Below are 7,897 nucleotides of genomic sequence, written 5' to 3' on the forward strand. Positions count from 1 at the left end.
GATGAAGCGGCACCTAGTTAAGAACTGTAAAAATGTAACAAATGTTGTCAAACAGAAATTTAATATAAAAGAAAGTTTATTATCAACTGAACTAGTTGCAGAAATTGCTGTTAGTTCAACTGAAGATGAAGACGACGAAGATCTTGATAACGAGAATTAAAATTTAGTAAGCAATAATAGTTATACAGTTTTTCGTGATCGAGTAGATTTTTCTCTAGTAATGCCTTCTGCTAGTAGTCAATCTGTTTTCAATTCTTTATCGGTAGATGCAACTGCTACAGAACTTTTTCCAAGATCTTCTTCATCAGGTCATAATTTACCTGGTATAAAACGCTGGATGGATACTTGTGACCGGAAACACCAAGAGGATTTAGAAATAACTTTTGCAAAAGCAATCTATGGAACTGCAACTGCATTTTCGATGACTGATGATCCATTATGGATAGAGTTTTTTAAAAAACTAAGACCTGCTTGGAATCCGCCATCTCGATATAAACTTGCAGGGCCTTTGCTAAAATTGTGGCATTACGGGTTGAAAGTGAAAATGCAATTCTGATAAAAAAGTCTCTTGGGTGTGTTTTGATGTCTGATGGATGGTCAGATGTTTGTAATAATAATCATATACAATTTCTTCTTTCTACTCCAAAACCAATATTTCTCAAGTCATTTCATCCCAAATGCAACCGTCATTCAGCAGAATATATATACAATATTACCAACTCTGTAATTAAGGAAGTTCATGTTAAACCTATTTCCTTTATATCTGACCATGCATCAAATATGACAAAGGCATGGAAGCTGTTACAACATGATCACCCAGAAATTTTTTGTTATGGCTGTGGGGCACATGCACTCGAACTCCTGGCTACAGATATACTTAAGATTCCCTCTATTCACTTTAACCACCTTCAACACAAGAAAGTGTCTGGTTTCTTTCGAAAGAAGCAAGTTTTAAAGCATGTGATGTTAGAACATCAAATGACATTGAAAAAGTCTAAACATGTTTGCCTACAAAGTGTGCCGACAAGATGGTCAACTGCATTTACTATGATCAAAAGAAATAATGATCTTGAAGATGTTTTGCGTATTTCAATTTTAGATGCTCGAGTTTATGCTGCAAGTGCACCTGATAAAGCAAAACTAAATTATGTGAAGAATACTTTACATGATACTGTTTCATTTTGGTCAATGAGTGTGTTTTGCGAGCAATTACTGGCATCACTTCAAAATGTAGTTAAATCTGCAGAAGGAGATCTTGTTTGTGCATCTGTAATGCCTCGTTTATGGAACTACGTTGCCAACAACATTAAAGAAGTGTTATTAAATAGTGACTGTGAAATTCCTCGAGATGAAATAAAGTTAATAACTGAAGCTGTTGAAAGACGTAGAAAATTCAGTCTGCGTGATATTCAAAAAGCAGCAAATCTTTTGGATCCTAGATTCATGGGAAATGATTTGATAGAATCAGAAAAAAGCCAGGGTCTCTCAACCATTGTCAAAATAGGAATAGAATTTTAATTATTAAGTGGGGAGATAATGAAAGATTTTATGTCTTTTAAATCCCAATCTGGAGAGGTTTATGGCAACAAACTGATTTGGGAAGCTGTTGATATTACCATTGACCCATTGCATTGGTGGTCTGCATTCTGTAGAGGGCAACCTTTACAGAATATTGCATTTAAGCTACTATCATTACCTGCCTCATCAGCTGCAGTTGAGCGAAGCAATAAAGAGTACGCACGGTAAAAAACAAAGAAGCGTAACAGACTTTCAAATGATCTAAGCGCAACAGTAACAAAAGTTGCATATAACATCAAAGTACAACAACCTGTGAGAAGGAAAAAGAAGCAGACTCATACAGCGCTCCAGTTCATCGATGGTCCTATAGATATGAACTTTTCTTCCATAATAACATTAAAAGGTAACTGTGAAAGTACATAATCATCATACATATGCAAAGTCTTTGTTTTGAATAATTGTTTTTCTATATTTTGGTTCTGATGTAAAAGAGTATTATTCATTATGTAACCATTTCAATATACAGTGTAAAACGTTCTTTCTTCACCTTTAATGAAAATATTATAACTTATTAAAATAAAATTATACATAAGTACAAGTTTCTTTAGATTCACAACCACCTCGTAAGATCCAGCGAATTGAACCGGTCTCAGTGGTATCTTCATTGGATAGCTCTGATTCTGAATCAAATGGTGAATTAGTCACAGAGGGTTTCGAAGAAAGTAATTCTGACGAAGATAATAATGATCAAGCTGAAGTTGATTTTTGAATTGGCAGTTTAATAATATCTTTATTTTATCATATGTATTATATTTTATCATACAGATGTAAGTATATACTTTGTGAAATGTAAATTTATTTAATCTGCTGCCTATTTGTTTATACAATTCCAGATGAAGTCTTTTTTATACACATGTAAACGAAAAAGTGTTAGTAACTCCAGATTGTAGTATATAATCCAAAGCCCGATCTAGAACAACACGGATTATAGGCACAACACAATTTGGGGGCCCCCTTGTGTCCTCATTTATCGAACCCTGAGGGAGGAAAGTTTGAGTTGACATATGACCAGCTACCCAAGAATCATCGCGGCCATCAAAAGATTTAACTATTTAAAAATTGAAATAAATATTTATAAATTCTACTGTTTCGTCACAAAATTCTGATGGGCTAAAAAATTATTAAAAGCTGAAAGTTAGGGGGACCTAGGCCCGGGCCTTACGTGCCTTTTGAAAGATCAGGCCCTGGTATAGCCGGCAGAATAAACATTTAAAACCAACAACATGAAATAAAGGCATTTGGTATAGTGTCTATTGTGAAATATGTTTTAACAAGGCAGGGCTCTAGCTAGGTTGATGCGGTGCAACGGCATCATTAAGGTTTTGGTCTGATCTAAATTGACCTAAAATACACTTTAGGTCAAAATTAAAAAATATTCTTTTTTTGTAGAAGGTCAAATTCTGTCATAGGGCTTTGTTTTCTTATCTTGCATAGAAACGTCTTTAAAATTTTACTTATTGTACAATGTGGAAAATACAAGAAGAACTTAAATAAACTGCACATCAAAAACGTTGTGTTTCACTTATATATTTTTTGAAAAAAAAATTTATTTTGGTAAAAAAGAATTCTGTTGGAATAGCGAGTAGAGTTGTGTCTTAATATGATGATTAATGTAAAAGCATTATTAATTACAGTCAAGGAGAATACTAATTTTTGTTTATTAATTTTTGATATAGCCTTATATTAAAAATACAACCCTAATAAAGTTTTCATACAACCCTCTCTTAACTTTTCAACTCCTTAACATAAGCCTTAAAGAATAGAGCTGTTATGTGGAGAAATAAGTTAAGGGCAGTTGTGGCGGTCATTGTACTCAGAACTAATCCCTTACGAAGCAAGCGGTCTACCACTACATCGCTATTGGTTTTTACAAATAACAAATGTTACTTGAAAAAAAAAAAAAAAGATTTAAAAAATTAAAATCCTTTCTACTTTAAATTCTTTCTACTTTATTTAATGAAAGTTTAAATCCTTTCTACTTTATCTAATTAAAATTTAAACCCTTTCTACTTTATCAAATAAAAATGTATATATAACTACTTTATATACTTACTTCAATTATAAGATGATCTTAACGATGATTATTTATCTTAATATGATTCTTTATGTAAAATATCTAAACTAATAATTAAATTCCAAATCTAAACTAATAATTAAATTCCAAAAGGAAAAAAGTTTTAGCTCGTTTATAGGATTTTTCTCCAATGGCCGCGTGCATTCACAGAACGCGTTCTTTCAAAGGCTTGTAATTAATAAAGAAACGACGTTAAACATTAAGGTGGTAGTTACCCTTAATTTATTGAAATTTTGAAAAAAATTATTATTTTCATATTAGACGTAAAATTTTACGAGGAATGCATTTTTAAAGTTATTTTTTCAACATTTTTAACATAAATAGTGAAAAAAGCACCTTTTTTAAGACTAGTTATTTTTTCTAACATAGCAACGCCCTTAGCAACCATCATCTGACTTGGTTTTAAAGTTATATTAATGATCAGCTTTTGATGATGATAAATTCTTTAGCTGCTTGTTAAGTTAAAGTTATTAGTCATACTTTGAAATTACAATTTAGTTAAGTTTTAGACTTGTAAAGCGTGCAAATCCATACTTTGTTTATGTGTTATTATTACACTTTTTTTATTGACAACGTTGAATAAACATTATGCCAAGAACACATTCTAGAAATAAAAAGAGATCATTTGCTTATAACCAGTACACACAAAAAAGAGAAGATCATGTAACAAATAAATCTGGTTTAACACCAATAATACAAGCACTTGGATTGCCAGTTTCAAAGTTTATGCTAAATCCGCTTAGAAAAAGTGTACCGACCGCATAAAGAACATTCAGAGAATGTCATCAACTAAAGGCATAAAGATGAGAAGAAAATTAAGAGCTATCAGAAAAGGATTCCTGGATAAAGAAAAGGAAAATGACATAATCCCAGCTTATTCAGCAGGCTCATATAAATAAAATCATAATGTTTTCGTTAGTTTAATTTTATTTTTGTGTTTTTCTCAGTATTTTTTTTTAGCGATTTTGTTAACTTTAAAACATGATATTTTAAGATCCACATAAGATTTTAGGTTGAATTTTTCACAGTACATTCTTTAGTTTTAAAAGCAGGAGGTGAACCAAAACTAATGTTTGATACAAAAAAATAAAATTGTTATGGCATTTTTTATGAGCATTTACTATACAAAATAATGTCAATCAGCAACAAATTTCAATATCTTTTGAAATATTGTATATTATGACTAAGTTTTGGTTAAACTCCTACATTTCTATACAATAAAGAACTGGTAAAAATTTGAAATCTCAAACTCTTTTAGTTTTCCAGATTTTATGTTTACAAAATGTCATAAAATAACTCTTTTTTAGTATTAATCGAGGCAAAAAGGCTTGATCAACTACTTTTTTAATTTAATTTTTTCAAATTATTTTGTTTTGAATAAAATAAAAAATAGTAAATTGTTGTGCATTTTGTTATTCTGATTTTTTGATTTTATGGGTATGTACTACCTTAAACGTTAAACGTTAAACGTTTCTGTAGGATTTATATTATAGATAATAATAATAATAATAACAATAAAAATAATAGTAATAATTAAAAGGTTTATTTTGTCATGTAGTAAAATACAAAAGCCTATATTTTATTTTAGCTTTCTAAATCAATTGATTTGACAAAGTTGTTAGTTTGATCAAACTAACAACTTTGTCAAATTTTTTTCTGTTACATTTTTTTTTCCAGACATTCTTTCACGTCAGGATGACCTTTGCTGTGCATTTTTTTCTTTTTTTGAGATTTGCTGCGCTAAAGTTTACCCTTACCGTTATTTGATACCAGATTTAATTAAAGTAAATGTTTCTCTCTTAAAAGTAGAATGTCTTCTCCAAGCTATTTTTAGATTAATTTTTCAGGATTTCTCGATTATGAATGATATGTACATTATACATTTGTACAGATATATTAATCCTTTTGGGAGCTGATTTGTTCCAGAAAGTTTGATGCATCATTTACATAAAAAAACTAAAGTTTTAAAATGAAAGTTGCAAGTTTTATATTGAAACTAGATCGCCTTCCTCTAAATATTTAGGCCTAAATCTATCCAACCATAAGTGAAAGATTAATTTATTCTGGTAGCCACTTAGTTTCAAAAAGAAATACCAAATTTAGAAATGAAAACGTAGAAATGATGGTGTACTAGGTCATAACATGAAAAGAAAAAAGCCGTACACAAAAGCGAACGCGAAGTTTCGCATTTTCGCTCAATTTTTTCTAAATTCCGACTTCGGATATTTGAAAAAAACTTAACTTTTTTACGGTTTTGACTCTCAAAGTTGAGCGAACTAGACTAAGTATATTTTTTTTGAAAAAGTTTGGCTTTTTGTTGCTTCGTCAATAAAAAAACATGTATTTTACAAGTCTTTTTTTTAATTAGCAGTTAATAAAACAGTTGATAGTTAATTGAAACAAAAAAAAAATTTTAATTAAACGCTGAAAAAATGTAACATTTTTAATGACGCAGCAATAAAAGTGGAATTTTTTAAAAATATAACAGTGGAAGTTCTTAAAAAGCGAAGCTTTGAAAAAGCTTATCTTTTTTTAAAAACAAGATGCGAACTTTTAAAAAAGTTCAGTTTATTGAGTAGTGACGCTTCGAAATGGCTTGGTTTTTTCCAAAAAAAAGCTGGGTTTTGAAATACTTACTTGGAAAAAATCAATCTTTTTCAATAATTTAACTTCTTAGAATTCCATAAAAAGACTACTAAACAACGATATTGTTTATACTTTTCGAACTCTAAAATATATCAACTCTTAAAGTCGTTTTAATCAAGATATTTTCCCAAGATCTCGATTATCTAGCTTCTTTTTCTAAACTCCTTTTAAAAGTTAGGATACCATTGCTGCCTAGTTACCAATAAGTTCTTCGTCCGTCACTAGAATGTTGTTCTGTCTAGAGTGTGATACTGATATTTGAAAAATGATGGTTAAGTAACAGCTTTCTCTGAGATGGAACTTTTATTACAATTTAAGTTGCATCTATTAAGAACTTTGTCGCTTCCTGAAGGGATAAATTTAGCTCATTCAAAAGCAGTGCTTCTAATTTTCTATTTTTAAGAACTACTACCTGATATTCATTTTCCTCAATGAGGTTGCCATCAAACTTTAGTACCATGATTCCCTCAGTAAGAGTTTCTTCCTTCAATTTAACAACCATTTAAAGATTAGTTTAGAAATTGCTGTTTAACTTGAAGTTGGGATGTTAACACATTAAGAGAGGATTGTCTGCATATTTTATACGAATTAGCAGATACTTAGTTGGATATCGTCAAGCAGCTTTACTCTTGCTTTGTTTTCTGAGTAGAAAATAAATACCCTTGTCTTCATATTCGCTGTCTTTAGATGCAATATCACAACCGCTGGGTGCATGATGTTGATGTTGAAGCTGATTCAGTAAATAGTTTTTGTCATTTTAAAATGTGAATTGATTTCTCGCACGCCACACGACCTGTTGAGTACCCAACATCTTGTTTGCTTTCCAATATTAAATAGTAAAGCTCTTTGCCTTCAGTGGACAACTATTAGCTATTAACTTTTATAACAACAATTAAAGTTCATTTAGCGCATCAAATTTTCGCTGGATTTACGATGTATAATTCTATGTTGTACTACGATGTATGATAATAAAATTTTATTGATATTGTAAATGTATATATACTTCTTTCCATATTAACATGTTTAAGTTTTTCTTTATAAACAAAATTAAATAAAAATGCCGAATAGTGGGTTTGGTAGGTCGATTATGTTAACCATAAATTGGTCAAAGCGCACGAAAAACACTCTTCATAGAACATAATAAATTGTACGATTTGTAAACGTTATTGCGACGTAAGCCTATCCATGATAAATGCTACTGTTAATAATGAAAATCTCGGATAGATTTAATATAAAAATAAAAAAGGTCTTTTTTTCTTTCTTTCTTTTTTTTTTTTAACAAACTAGTGGCAAAAAAAATCTTGTTAAATGTTTTGTAACATTTTGAATAAAAAAGCTTGTTTCATAAATTTTTGGAGAAACTATAAAACAAGAAGTGACCTAAATCTCTGCTTGTAAATTTGTTCATAATGTACAAAGTAATCATGAAATTATCTATCTTTGTAGTTTAAAAAAGATAAATGTTTTCGAAAATCAAACTTTCTCCTCGATGTACATTCATCTCAAATCTTCTGCACCTCGTAAAACCTTATTTGCTTGATTTGATCTGACACATCGGGAAATTTCAATTTATCGCTCTACAAGTTTTGGTTTTAGAGA

The 7,897-nt window shown here is 30.1% G+C and overlaps 2 pseudogenes; both read left to right on the forward strand.

Moving 5' to 3' along the window:
- Positions 1–1,536, forward strand: part of LOC149878751 (uncharacterized) — a 1,652-nt pseudogene extending 116 nt beyond the window's left edge.
- Positions 1,471–2,287, forward strand: LOC149878752 (uncharacterized; annotated as a pseudogene).
- The last annotated feature ends 5,610 nt before the right edge of the window (positions 2,288–7,897 follow it).

Source organism: Hydra viridissima, unplaced genomic scaffold, assembly GCF_058129835.1.
Source record: "Hydra viridissima isolate aposymbiotic clone 2 unplaced genomic scaffold, HvirCarnegie_v1 scaffold_14, whole genome shotgun sequence".
Classification (NCBI taxonomy): Eukaryota; Metazoa; Cnidaria; class Hydrozoa; order Anthoathecata; family Hydridae; genus Hydra; species Hydra viridissima.